The sequence below is a fragment of the Callionymus lyra genome, chromosome 5, assembly GCF_982586985.1.
Source record: "Callionymus lyra chromosome 5, fCalLyr1.hap1.1, whole genome shotgun sequence".
Lineage (NCBI taxonomy): Eukaryota > Metazoa > Chordata > Actinopteri > Syngnathiformes > Callionymidae > Callionymus > Callionymus lyra.
In genome coordinates this window covers 20,604,044-20,617,377 of record NC_141822.1, presented here as the reverse complement: position 1 = coordinate 20,617,377, position 13,334 = coordinate 20,604,044, and the positions used below count along the sequence as shown (strand labels likewise).

Here is a 13,334-nt window from a genome sequence, read left to right as displayed (position 1 = left end):
GAATTCTGGTAGTTTTGGAAAGGTAGTTTTATTTGTCTTCAAGTGCTTTTTGCACTACGGAAGAATTATGACACAATCCAACCACAGACGCTGTCAGGCTTTGTTCAAGAAGTTGGAAGAATTTGAGGAGATCCAGTCATCTAAAAGATGATTGATTGATAAGATTATGTAAAAATAACCTCAACAATGAGGGAATCACAGCAGGGCAGGGCCGAGGAGAAACTTCCTTAGAAGGCAGAAACCTCGAGCAGAACCAGATCCTGTGTTGACGGCCTCCTGCTGCGGCTGGCTGAGAGGGTGAATTATCATTTATTATAAGTGCATTCCTTTAATAAGGACAGTTTATACCTACAAATGTTGAATAAATTGTCTTTTAAAAAGCATTAATATACATGACCTCTCTTTTATAATATAAATAATTTATTTTCGCAGTTGTTATTTTAGTATTTTAATCTTTATCCTTCTCTCTTTTACTATTTAAAAAAAAAAAAAAGAAGAACGCTCATGCCAAATCTGTTGTTTAGTGTTTGGTGGATTTATTGTGTTCCGAGGAGCGTGACCACCACCTTCACAGTGGCGCTGATGCTTTTCACAGCAGGTCATTTAGATGCAGCAGAGGTGGGTGTAAGGTGTGAGCAAGGGTGGGTGGGGGGCCCGGCGGCACTGATGCTTGGACAAACAGTAGAACGGATTGCTTTGCTAATAAACACAGAAAGGTCAGGAGAATACGCAAGTGTTTTTTTTTTAGGAATGCGAAAAAAACGCTCAGTTCGATCTTCAAATATTTTTACATATTGTTGTTTAATTCATTCATTTATCTTTTCTTATCATTTTCATCAAACCACATTTATTTAATTATGAAGTAAACAAGAATTCATGATGATTACTATTGTTATTATTATTGATTGGTGGGATGCAAGCTCATGAATATAGATTTGATGTAACTGATGATACTCAATCTATTGTGGTGTTAATAACAGAGAAAACAGTTGGACTAACAGTTCTGCTTGCTCATCGATGCATCATCACCGTAGCCATACCTCAAGGAATTTCAGGGCCATGCTGTGTGAACATGGGAAATGCTGTCGTCAGCATTTGTGGAGGACACTGAGGGGAACGAGAGAAACATAAAAAAAGAAGAGGGAATCATTGGGAAGGAAGTGGAAACAGTTAGTGGGCGGGATGAGTATAGAATGAAGGTGAGAGGTGGTCGGGGGAGATGGAGTGTGACGGACGGACTCGGTTCAAATGTGAAGGAGATGGAAGGATGGATAATTGCGAAGAGAGTGTGTTCCAGCCGGGCTCAAGGTATATATAAATAAAATAAGGAAACGTTGTCGAAGATAAGCGATGACTCACTGACGCACGGATACTCTCGTGCAGACCGAGGTGATCTCAGATAATGACATCAGCGTAAAGTCAGCAATGACTAAAGTCCAGAATACTGCTCGGTTCAGCAGTAAATGACCGGTCCAGAGTGTGTTTGCACTCCTGACGTAACAGGACCTGAGAGCTCTTTTGGTTACGAACTCGCGTTGCAAAAAAATGAGGTCACTAGATGACGGAGCTAAGTTGGAGCTCAGGTTCTCAGATCAGAGTATAAAATGAATAGAGGTTTGGAGACAAAGTGAGCCAAGATGAATTGTACGCTAGCAGAAAGGAATGAAAGAATTTGAGGAACAAGGGATGGGTTCATCGATGGTGGTAAAGAAGGAAATGAAGAGGACGGATGTGACTTGAGAGGACGATGAAAATAAGTAAAGGCTATAAAATAAAAACAGCAAAGAAAAAGAAAGAGACTAATTAACTTGTTTAGTTGACACTAAATTTAACACATATTTAAACCCTCACTATGTTATTACTCTTTAATAATAATTCATAATCCAACATCATTAAAGTGTGGAAATAAAAGTGATGCTTCATGAAGCTTTGTTTGTTCAACCACCATTGTTATTTACCCTTGTGTTAACTACTCTCTAATATAAGGTATTAAAACACTTATTAGACATGTCATACTGATGGCTCAATTATTCAATTATCTGTCAATATTAGCTCTCAACAACAATGCTACAAACGACTAGCTTATTAGGTTATTGTGACAGCCATATAAACACACATATAAAATCATTGTATACAAAAAAAAAACAGGTCTCAACTGTACACTACCTGTTTAAACAAGCAAGGGAATCAAAAGTGCAAATAATCTTAAAAAAAAACAGCACCCACAAGAGTATTTTAGGCCGAGTTATTGCCCCGTGCATAAAAACAGACTCTTAAGTGTACTTCAGTCACTGCTCAATATAGTTAGCATGTTTATTTGGACACCGGGACCGCTGACCACCCACTGTGTGTTTTCCGTGCACCTAAGTGGATGCACTTCTATCTTCATAAACAACCAATAATGTGAAAGTGTGTTGAGTGCAGATCTGTTTAGGCTGTATAATCATTCATAACATGTCTTGCATGTGTGCGCACGTTCATATTTCTCACTCCGTGTGCATGTGTGCGTGTGTGTGTGTGAATCTGAAAGGCCACCCAACTAATAGACCTACATGAAGGCCATAAGGAATCACCTCTTCAAATATATTCTTGTGGTACTGTGTGTGTGTGTGTGTGTGTGTGCGCATGTAAGGTCATTCCACGCTATAAAAGTATTTTCTATATTTACAGAGGCAGCCTGGCAAACAGGTTGGATCAACAGAGTCTATTTAATTTTAGAAATTTGTGTTGGCTTGGATGTCATAATTTATATCCGGCAGCATAACCGGGTTGACATGAAGTCAACTTGCAAATAAGTGGTTCAATCTCTCTTATCTGTCCTCGTGTGTCAAGTTGTCCTTGAGTCACTCTCTAAGCCCTAAATTGCTGCTGCTGGCGCTGTTAGTTGTGTTTGAGTTTCCCTTGTATGAAGTGAGAGTATGTATATACAGTATATACAGTATATATACTTTATATGCTTTGTTCTTTTTCTTTGTTTTCTGGATTATTAACAGCATAGACCATTGAATACATAAAAACGATCTGTGTACTTCACAAAATAGAGTGAAATAACTTGTTGTTTTGTTGAAAGTTTTTTTTAATTAACTTTTTTTTTTCTCTTTTAGCAATCTTTTGGTGACCTTCAAAATGAAGTCACCTGAAATGGTTTTCATGGTTACTTAGTGAAAGCTAGAGTTTTGCCTTTTTAATGGCATTGGAACCATTAGTCTGGTTGTGCAGAATTCACGTTGATACAGCCCTATTGGACAACCTTATAATTCAGTTTATGTAAAGAACCAATCGGCTAAGTAAAGAGAAAAGAGTGACCTTCATTACTTTAAGAAATGAAAAGTCAGTCAGTATGAAAAATTGTAAAAACTATTTTTGAGACTTTTCTGAGCTTTTTGCCTGTACGATATATCTATAAATCATATATATATATATATATATATATATATATATATATATACCATGACTAGTCCAGTTTATTGTCCAGACAATCTCAACATTGTGATGGGTGTTGGAATTTGGGAGGTCCAGTCAACACCAACACTAGTTTCTTGGTCTTTGAAGGGTTATGATTTAGGTGTTCCTTTCCCGCTTCAGTACATAAAGTCACAGTACTCTTTTTAATCCTTTATACTTCCTACAAATGGCAGTAAACTTCCTGATGTGACTCGAAACATGTTGCAGTCTGAAGTGTAAAGTGTGAAAAGGAGAGTGGTTAGCACTGTACCCTGTGGTGCTCCTGTACTGCTGACCACAGTGTCGGATGTGATGTACTTCAGGCTGACGTACCCGGAGACCAGGCAAGGTAACTGCTTAAATACTTATCAGTTTCTCCTGCAGCATAAAAGGACGCTTCCACCATCGAGGTGGGACTAAATCCGACGTAGGATGCAGGATGGCATCCTTTCAAACCAGTAATGGGGAAGAGAAAGAGAGAGTTGGCATTGTCAAACCAAAAAACAAACTTGGGGTTTGTATCCTCAAAACATTTTGTATTATCAAGATTATATTTTTCTTGATCTATTTAGTCTTATTGACTTGTTATTTTCCCACCATTTCACACCCTTTTTCTTTGGCATGGAGTCTGTGATTCTTTCTCAAGGAGAATGAGATTATTGAATGAGGAGAAAAGAAAGTAAACTATCAAGGTCGACCTTGAGGAGGAACATTAATAATTATCTACGATTCAATACAGACTTTAAATCCTGAACATGAAAAAAACTAGGGCTGCTTTCTCGTACCGAAGCTTGTTCTCTTAAGGGCTGGTGGAAAGTGTTTGTTGCACGGCTTTTTAAATTTCATCATCAGCAAGGTTTTCTTTTTCAGTCTGATAGCACTCTCTGGTCAAACTCCTGGAATCTGCTGAACCTGTTATTATTTGTGTATGGCACTGCTTTCTTTCCCAGCTTGGACAAGCATTTTTTCTTTTTTTTTTTTGAAGACGTATTTCAGTTTGATCAAAATGGGGCTGTCAGGGTTGAGTGGGTCAAAAGAACATTCAACAATTCCCCCACTGGAAAAGAAGAAGAAAAAAAATTCTTTTCAGTTAGTGCAAGGAGCCCTCCAACTCTGGCAGGCCCATTATTCTGCTCGTCATAAAAGTCTGCGATGTTAAATATCACCGTCGTACTGCAGAGCTAAACCTGGATCGCTGCCACGGATAAATAAATCCTGATTCAAACGTAGGACGAGGAGGTTTTCTTGTTTTCTGGGAGTATCTATCGACTGTGATTCAAACCACTGGGCCAGCAATACACTCGCAGAACAACTGATCAATAAAGTAGTTCAATTTGGAGGTGCGCAAGTTTCTAGATATTTATTTTTTATACTTAAAGAGAGACTTGTCAATTCAACCGGTAAAGGTGCATGCTGGGATATTAAAAAATATTAAAAAGCTCTATAGAAAACTATTGCGAGGCATTCAGGTCATGTCAGGGCCCTATGAGAACAATGCCAAAATGAAAATAAAACTGACTAATTAATAAACATATTTTGTGTTGTTGGAGAACATTCATCTACGTCATCAAAATCATATCAATCATTCTATAGTGATTTGTATCCCATTCATTTTAATCCATTTTTTTCTCTTAACCCGTTATCTCTGGGTCAAGCTGAGGCAGGAAAACCAATGTGTTTTTGGTATCCCTTGTGTTGCCTTTCGTTTAAGGTAAACAACCTCAGTGACTGCATTTGTATTTATGGAAGCCAGGGAAGGTCGTTTTCCAATTTTATCTGATCATTTGAACTGATTATTAATCTTCATAAAATATAATTTTGTGCAGCTTAGTTTTCATTTAAGTACAGTGACAATGGTAATGGTTACAGTCATCATGGTATCAGAAATATTTTTCATAGATTAAACAATTTTATAGATTATAATAGATTATTGTTTTCCTTCACACTCTTTGTCAAAAGTAAATGTATGAAAATATTTAAATAGAATAATGTAAAGTCAAATAAATGTATTTGATTTGAAGAAACTAAGATTTGCTGAGTGAAAACAATATTTTTTATACCTTCATATAGGGAAATTGAACCCAAAAAAATCAATATAAACGTGTAATGTGTTAGTTGTTAACTGACAAATAGCTAATTCACTAAACGTATAAATTGCTTTACTAAATAAAATCCATACACGAATCAATCAAACGGATAAATGTGACTTAACACGAGTTAAACAATGTCCAGTGACTTGAAGTTTAGTTACACTGTCTACACACATTCGACCCTGGTCACACACTGATTAGGTTTTTATATTGATTCACACAAGTGTCGAGCAAGTTTGTTTCCAAATGTTTCACTTGATTCAATGTTGTGAATAATACCCACATAAATCTGTACATAGTGATCACAATGATACCATGAGCACATTCATATCGGACGCATCGACCATTGCATTTTTCCTCCACTCAATTTTATTGAATTTGGAATCGGGCTCTGTGTCTCTCGGTGTGTGTGTGTGTGTGTGTTTTCGTACTTGGTGTGTGTGTGTTTCATCTATGGGCAAGGCCTCATCTCTGGTTCTGATTAACTCCCTGTAAAAACACTTCTGCACAGAACATCACAGCCCGTACATCACACTCCCTCTCTCTCTCTCTCACACACTCACACACATACACACACACACACACTCTCACACACACACACACACACACAGCTCCTGGAGGCTCCTAGTTCAACCAAGTGGAGTCTACACCCATCATTCAAAGCCTCATAGACCTGAAGAATGCTGAAACACACACACACACACACACACACACACACACACACACACACACACACACACACACACACACACACACACACACACACACACACACACACACACACACACACACACACACACACACACACACACACACACGCACACACGCTCAATTACACACAGACACATACAGACTGAGACACAAAGTGCTCTGTTTTCTTAGCTTTGATACACTTATAGGGTTCAAAGGTGAGAGGGCTGGAGGTAACACCGTGTTTTTCCAGAGTTTTCTAACCACCTAAATCTGCTTCTGCACACACAAGGAGGTCCAGATGGTCAGGAGAGAATAAAAAAAAACACACATTCTAACACTGCGACAATTAAAGAACAGACACATAAGGATGGAAAAAAAACAAAAAAAAACGTGATGAATTTTGTTTGTAAAAGTAACTTTTTTTCAAATACAGATGCGAGCCGCACTAATGACTAGTGACTCACCGGCGTGGATGTTGCTCACTGACAGCACGTCCAAAAAGTAACAAGGCATAAATTCTGCTGCAGTCCGAAGGTTCGGACCACCTCAGTAATAGAAGCCGTGTTGAGTGATCCGCCTTCATGGAGCAAGAGTGGCTGACGTCTCCCGGTCCTCTAAATCTCAGCCAGCCGAGAGCCGTCACATGTGATCAATGGCTGAATTCATCACTCGGAGCAAGGTGCTGTCATCCGCTCGCATTCAGGAGCCCGGGCTTCTATGAACGTGTGTTTATGGGCCCGACCCATGACACCCCTTGAGATACAATTGACGTTGTCTTTAGTGGGCAATTACGGCCCCGACGACGGTGGGAAAGGTCACAGCCATCCGGGCAATCAACGCATGACGCCAAATGCCAAACGATCCACGCCGTGTGTGTGTCGCTGCACCTGTGTGTGTGTGTGTTTGTGTGTGTGTTTGTGTGTGTGGAGCCCAAAATGCCAGCGGCTACAATCCCGGGCTCCCCGTGGCTGTACTTGCTGTAATCTTCAGCTATCCTGCATGATTGATGAGCGAGTTGGCGTTGCCAAGAAAAGAAAAGCATTATGGGAGTGACAATGTTTGTATTATTGGATGTCGAACATGACACGGAAGGTTACAGAGAACACTATCATGCTGTTAAACTGTCTGTTTGTGCGGGGAAAAGAATGCTCATTTGCCACGAGGTAGAAGGACAAAGTTCTGAATGTGTAACACTATACAAGTCTACTATTGGTCTGAGGATGTCATTGTGTTTATTTGTTGAGAATTGTCTTAATTCCATGATTTTTATTTTTTTATTTATTATTTATTATAATGAAATAAGAAATTGTTATCAAGCTGATTTTGTAGATTTATTCTATTCTTTAAATTATTTTATTTTCAACAGTTTTTGTAGCATTAACATTTTTTTTTCTTTAATTAATATACATATATCTAATTATGGTTTGATTCTATTTTTATTTTTTCTGTTTACCTTCATTTTTCAATACATTATATCCCTTGTCTATAGATTTTCTTTTTCTAAAACAAAATGAAAGTTTTATCTTATAAGACTTACAACCTGCCTGATGTTTTAGTTGATATTTTTCCTGTACGTATTATTATTATTCATTTATTTTTGAACAGTTTCCTTTTATTCTTATTATTTTGAAAAAAGAAAAGAAATATCAAGCTGATTTTGTTGATTTAATCAACTTTTCAAAACTCATTTTATTTAACATATTAATTAACAGTATTAATATTACATTTTTTTTTTAATTCCTTTAAAATCCGTATTAATTCTTTAATTAAAATATATAAAATTCTGGTTTGTTTGAATCTTTTTTTTTTCGAATTTCGGTTTTCTTTATTAAAATGTACAATTTTCTGATGTTTTACTTTATATTTTAATGTCTATTGTTATTATTATTTTATTTTTAATTAATTAGTTGGTACATTTAGGTTTGATTTTTAATCTAGCATTACAATGCTTTCCAAATTAAATAATATTATATATATTTATATATATATATATATTTATATATATATATATATATATATATATATATATATATATAATAACTATATTTAAGTTCATAAATAAAACTGGTTGTCATATTTCTATACAAGCTGGCATTTAGTCAATGATGTTGTGAATCAAGCTATTAAAAAGTTTCTTTTCAATGTGCTATTTAATGACTTTAACCTTAAATCTTAACATTATTTAATTTCTACATTCCCTCTAGATTATCATTATATTTACATATTCAGTTGAACTTTCAAAGTCAAATGATTAGTAGAAGTCTAACCTTAAAGCAGAACTTTCCGTCTTAGATATATATATTTATATAATTTCCTCTCGGCAGAAACGCTGACTTTGTCTCTCTCTGCCCTCAGGTAGGACAAATAAGTCAAACATCAGTCTTTTTGTGAGGCTCAGTTTGATGTGCCAGCGTAGCCCCAAGACAGCGCGATATACCTCAACAATTTCAGGGTTTTTCATTTTGATCCGGATGAAATTGGAATATTCTTCCTTTCAGAATGAGTCTCTCCTCGCCCTTGTCCTGGAATATACTGTATTCTTTTTTTTTTTCCTTCAAAATCTCTGCCGTTCAAACTTTATCCATCCTTTTTTAACAAACTTTGGGAGTTAAGAAGATTATGCTCTGCATACTTTATTTCCTCAGCAAATGTCTGGCTCTGGTTCCTGTTGTCTCACTTGCTGTTTCTCCAGAACCTGCTTCCTGTTTACCACCTTGTTGGTCCAGATGTCAGGTTGCATCATTGTCTGAGATCAAATGTGACACATGGGGGCGGAGGAAGGTGTGATTTAACAACATCCTCACGTGTTCAAGCTGTGCGGCGGAACATTACGCCACTGTCTTAGCATCGGCTTATGTCTTTATTTACGGTATTTTTCCATCTCATTAGCACCAGGCTGTAACTTCACATGAAGTGGAACACATCTGTGATGCTTCCACCGTCACATTACTCATCAGAGTCTCCTCTTCTAGTAAAGATTGGTGCCTACATTTGTTAGATTTTACTTAGATTTAGGGTCTTTTAACTTAGACAAAAACTACATATAATATGATGGTAAAACTTCAACTTAAAAAAATTAAAGGGCATTCTAAAATAACCTTAAGTCTTAATTTAATTCTATAACGTTTCATTTTTTAATTATTATTTTGTATTATATTTATTAATAATTATATATATTTTACAATTTCAAAAATAATACATCAAATTCAATGCTATTAAACACTTAATGCAATATTTAATTTTATAAACATTTCATAAAAAATTAAAATGATACGAAGGAACTACGAAATTGAACTTCAAACAAAGTTTTATGTAGAGTTTAACTAGAAATGCTATTGTAAAGTACACATCAGACACATTTCTAAGCAGTTTTATAGTATTATTTTGACATTATGTGGGGCACGTGCACTTTGCCGAAGTCTGTGCTAACAGCAATTATTTGATAATTACTTTAAGAAACAAACCATTTTTTCATCTTTTTTTGTAAATAAATGTGTGTATACGAGTGTGTTTCCAAGTTAGACACAAGCTGACAAGTTGAAGAACGCACACGTTGAAGTGATAATTTACACTTTTCCATATTATATTCATTTGTACACCGAGGTTCGAGAGGTGACGTTGAGGAAATAATGCTCATTTTCCACTTCACTGTGCACCTTTGTTACCAATCCGTGTAGCTGTTCATCTCCACACGTTAAACACAATAATATAAGCCAAAGGGAAATCTGCGTATGCACTTTAACAAAAAAAAAATGAAAACACTTTCTTCTCTTTTTTTTTTAACGATGTTGGCGCCGAACCTTTTCTATTTATCTCTAAGATTTCCAATTTAAATGCAAATGACCTCAATGACTCCACAAAGAGTGCAAATCATTTGACGCCGCAATGAATTATATATTTTAATTAAGCATCCGGAAAAGAAAAAAAAAAAAAGTCATGCCTGTTCAGCCCTTTGGCTTCCGTTAATAAATTAAATAAATCCTGGAAGGAAGATGAATAAATGGGAGGGTCAGCAGTGGAATGGATTGATGGATAAAAGGAGGAGGTTTTTTTGTATTTAGTTTGCGTTTTGTTCCACTAACCGCCTGTGGCTGTCATTATGTGAGCGATCTGAAGCTGTCACATTTCAGAATGGTATTGTTTGCTGACAGCCGGGGCTAAATACCCCCTCCGTGTTTCCTGCATACGCACTCGCACACAATTTATAGAAGTCTTGAGCGCGCACAATAAACCGTCACACACACAGAGACGAGCACCGTTTGGGTTTTGATGGGTGAGCCAGCACTTAGAAAATGAAGAGTAGAGATTGGAATTGTGAAGATCTGACAAGGGAAGCAATTTTAATTTCACCCCCTGTCATTCCTCCCAATATGTGCCCTGATGAAATACATATGAGCTGCCAATCACTCACAAATACATATATACACTGTCGAATGTATGCGTGAAGTTTCACACTCTTTATATCTGTGGAAGTCGTGGGTCTTTCCTTCTGAGGCTTTCTCTTCAGTCTAGAAATCTTTTTAATCATAAATCTACGTGACATATTTCTAATGTCTCAAAGGAAAAGGTTGAGTCACAAAAATGACTGAATATAAATACTTTATACAGCAAATATTTAAGTTAGTTTCCTCAGGAGGTTCAATGTTGTCCGTTGCATGAAACTCTGATTGAAATGAAGTGGGTAAAGCGACTGAAATTGGCGTTCTTAGGAGGATTCCCAGTCCTTTGCATCTGGGAGAAAGAAAAAACAAAAACAAAGATACATGTAAAAGCAGCCATTGAGGGGATTTCAACGACCCACTAAATATCGTCCTCTCACGCATCTTTTTGTTGTTCCTTCTATTCTGAGTTTACAGCCTTAAAGTGCAAGAAACTACTACTAACTCCATCGACAAAGGATGATGAAAGTTAATCTAATCCAACATTAGTCTTATCTAAGGTTACTTTCTATCCCCGAATATTACATGTCTAACTATGTTAAAAGTCATGAGAAAAACCAATGAGAGAGCAGCCTTGGATCACATGCTTACTATACATTTCACTTTTGGTTGAATTGCCAAATACATTTTCGGAAAATAATTCTTAAAGTTTAACTGGTATAACTCATAAAGAATGTTTAAACAAAAATGTATATAGTTATGCAGAAGGTGTATAGAGTAAGTGATAATAAGAGGGGGGCAAAAGGACCTGTGAAGGTGGAGGGAGTGGAGATGAAATACAGGACAGTATAATACATGTTCAGGAAACAAAATAGTGCTTCCTCAATAGGGCAACATATCTTCCTGATATGACAAGTTCACCAACCACAATTGGAGCTTGCTTGCTCCATGTGTATATAAACTGTATAAATATAATTGATATTGTTAAGCCTGACAATGTAATCATACCCCATAAACATAGGTACATGAGTTTAATGAATTAGTTGTGGCAACTGTCAGTTATTATGTTTCTTTCTGTAGCCTAAACGTTAGTTGAGTTTATTATAAGCCGATATTCAACTAAATAACCTGTAAAAAATACCACAACAATGGAAATATTCCATGAAAATGTCATCATTTCATTCCCATTAAGATCGTTAATGTGAATAAACAGCTGTACTTGTCGTTAACGCTTCATGTTACCATGTAATATTTTTACATATTGAATGAATGTCGTTGAACGTCGACTATATCTTGATAAAAAACAACTTAACCAGCCAGAAAAAAAAAGAAACAAAAAACAACCACTTGATTGATTTCAGTCTTGACGTGCAAGGCATTGTGGGAAACCCCTTACTACCAGGGGAGGTCCCAGAAAATTAAATTAGACTTTCCTTTTATTAGTCACACAGGGAGAAATTTGAGTCTTAAAAAATCTCAAAAGTGAGGAAGCTATGGCTCTCGCTCTCACTCCTCATTCATCAACTATTGAGGGATCCGCAGGAGCACAGATATTGGTCTTGAGGAACAAGTTTGGGAATAAAGAGATTAATTAAGTGGACCCAGGGTCGTAAACAAAGAGATAGGGAGGTGAATAATAGAGTGAAGGAGAGGTTGATATATGGTGGAAAAACAAAGGGTGAGAGCAAAGCTTCTTAGGAACTATTAAATGGTTTTCCGGCCCAAATACAGCAAACAGTTTACAGAGAGAGAGTGGAAGAAGCTCAACTTTTTATAAGGAGTGACTAGAAAAGGACGTGAAATATTTGGAGGGACAGCTCATAGAGAGAAGTGAGCGAGGCCAGATCATTTATTCACATGAAGAGGAGAGACGATGGACAAAAAAACCCCGTTATAATTGTATATGCAAAGAAAAAAAGAGAGACGACCAATCAGGGTATTGATGTGATAAACGGAGACATGACCACAGAAGTGAAGGTGTGATCCTGGTGACTCTCCCTGACAAGCGATCAGCGCCGGGAAACTTCAAAACAACACAACAACATTGTGACAGCAGCTGTGAAGTAGAAGACGGTCTTAGATAAAAGAGGGAGTTGGGGAGAAGATGTGAGAGGAGATGACAGTGGTAGGTAACAGTTGCCAACATCCATCGGAAGAACAAGAAAAATCACTTTCCTCCGGTGGCCTTTTTTTTTCGAGAGCCCACTCCGTTCCACACCTGCAGATGCGCCCGTGTCTTCCACACCTCCAGCAGCTGCAGGGACCTTTGACAAGCCTTCTGTGCAACAGAGACATCTTTCTGGTGACAGAAGAAAGATCTTCCTTCACCGGGAGTGTGGATGACATTGTTATTCCTAGACAAACGTTTGTTGAAATTAAAGTTTTGATTTCATGCTGCACTTTATAAAGCTGAAACTGGTTATTGCGCCTGATGATAAAGTTCCAGGGTTGAGTCAGTACTTGGGTGACTTAGGTCAGTCCGTCAAACTGAGCCTGAGAAACCTGGGTGTTGTATTTGACAAAGACATGTTTCTAGTTCAACACAGCAGAAAACTGACCAGAAATGGTTTCCTTCAACTGAGAAAAATGGCTAAATTTAGGAAAATGTTGTCACAACATGATCTGGAGCTTATAATCCATGCATTTTTGTCTTCTTGTTTAGACTATTGCAGTTTGTTTTCACGTCTTAACAAGAAGGAGCTGTCTCGCCTGCAGTTAATACAAAGCT

General features: G+C 37.0%; 1 protein-coding gene across 1 annotated transcript in view; it reads left to right on the top strand.

Annotated features, from left to right (window-relative positions):
* Positions 1 to 13,334, top strand: part of cntfr (ciliary neurotrophic factor receptor) — a 209,681-nt gene that overhangs the window by 69,327 nt on the left and 127,020 nt on the right. The gene's annotated exons all lie outside the window — the stretch shown is intronic.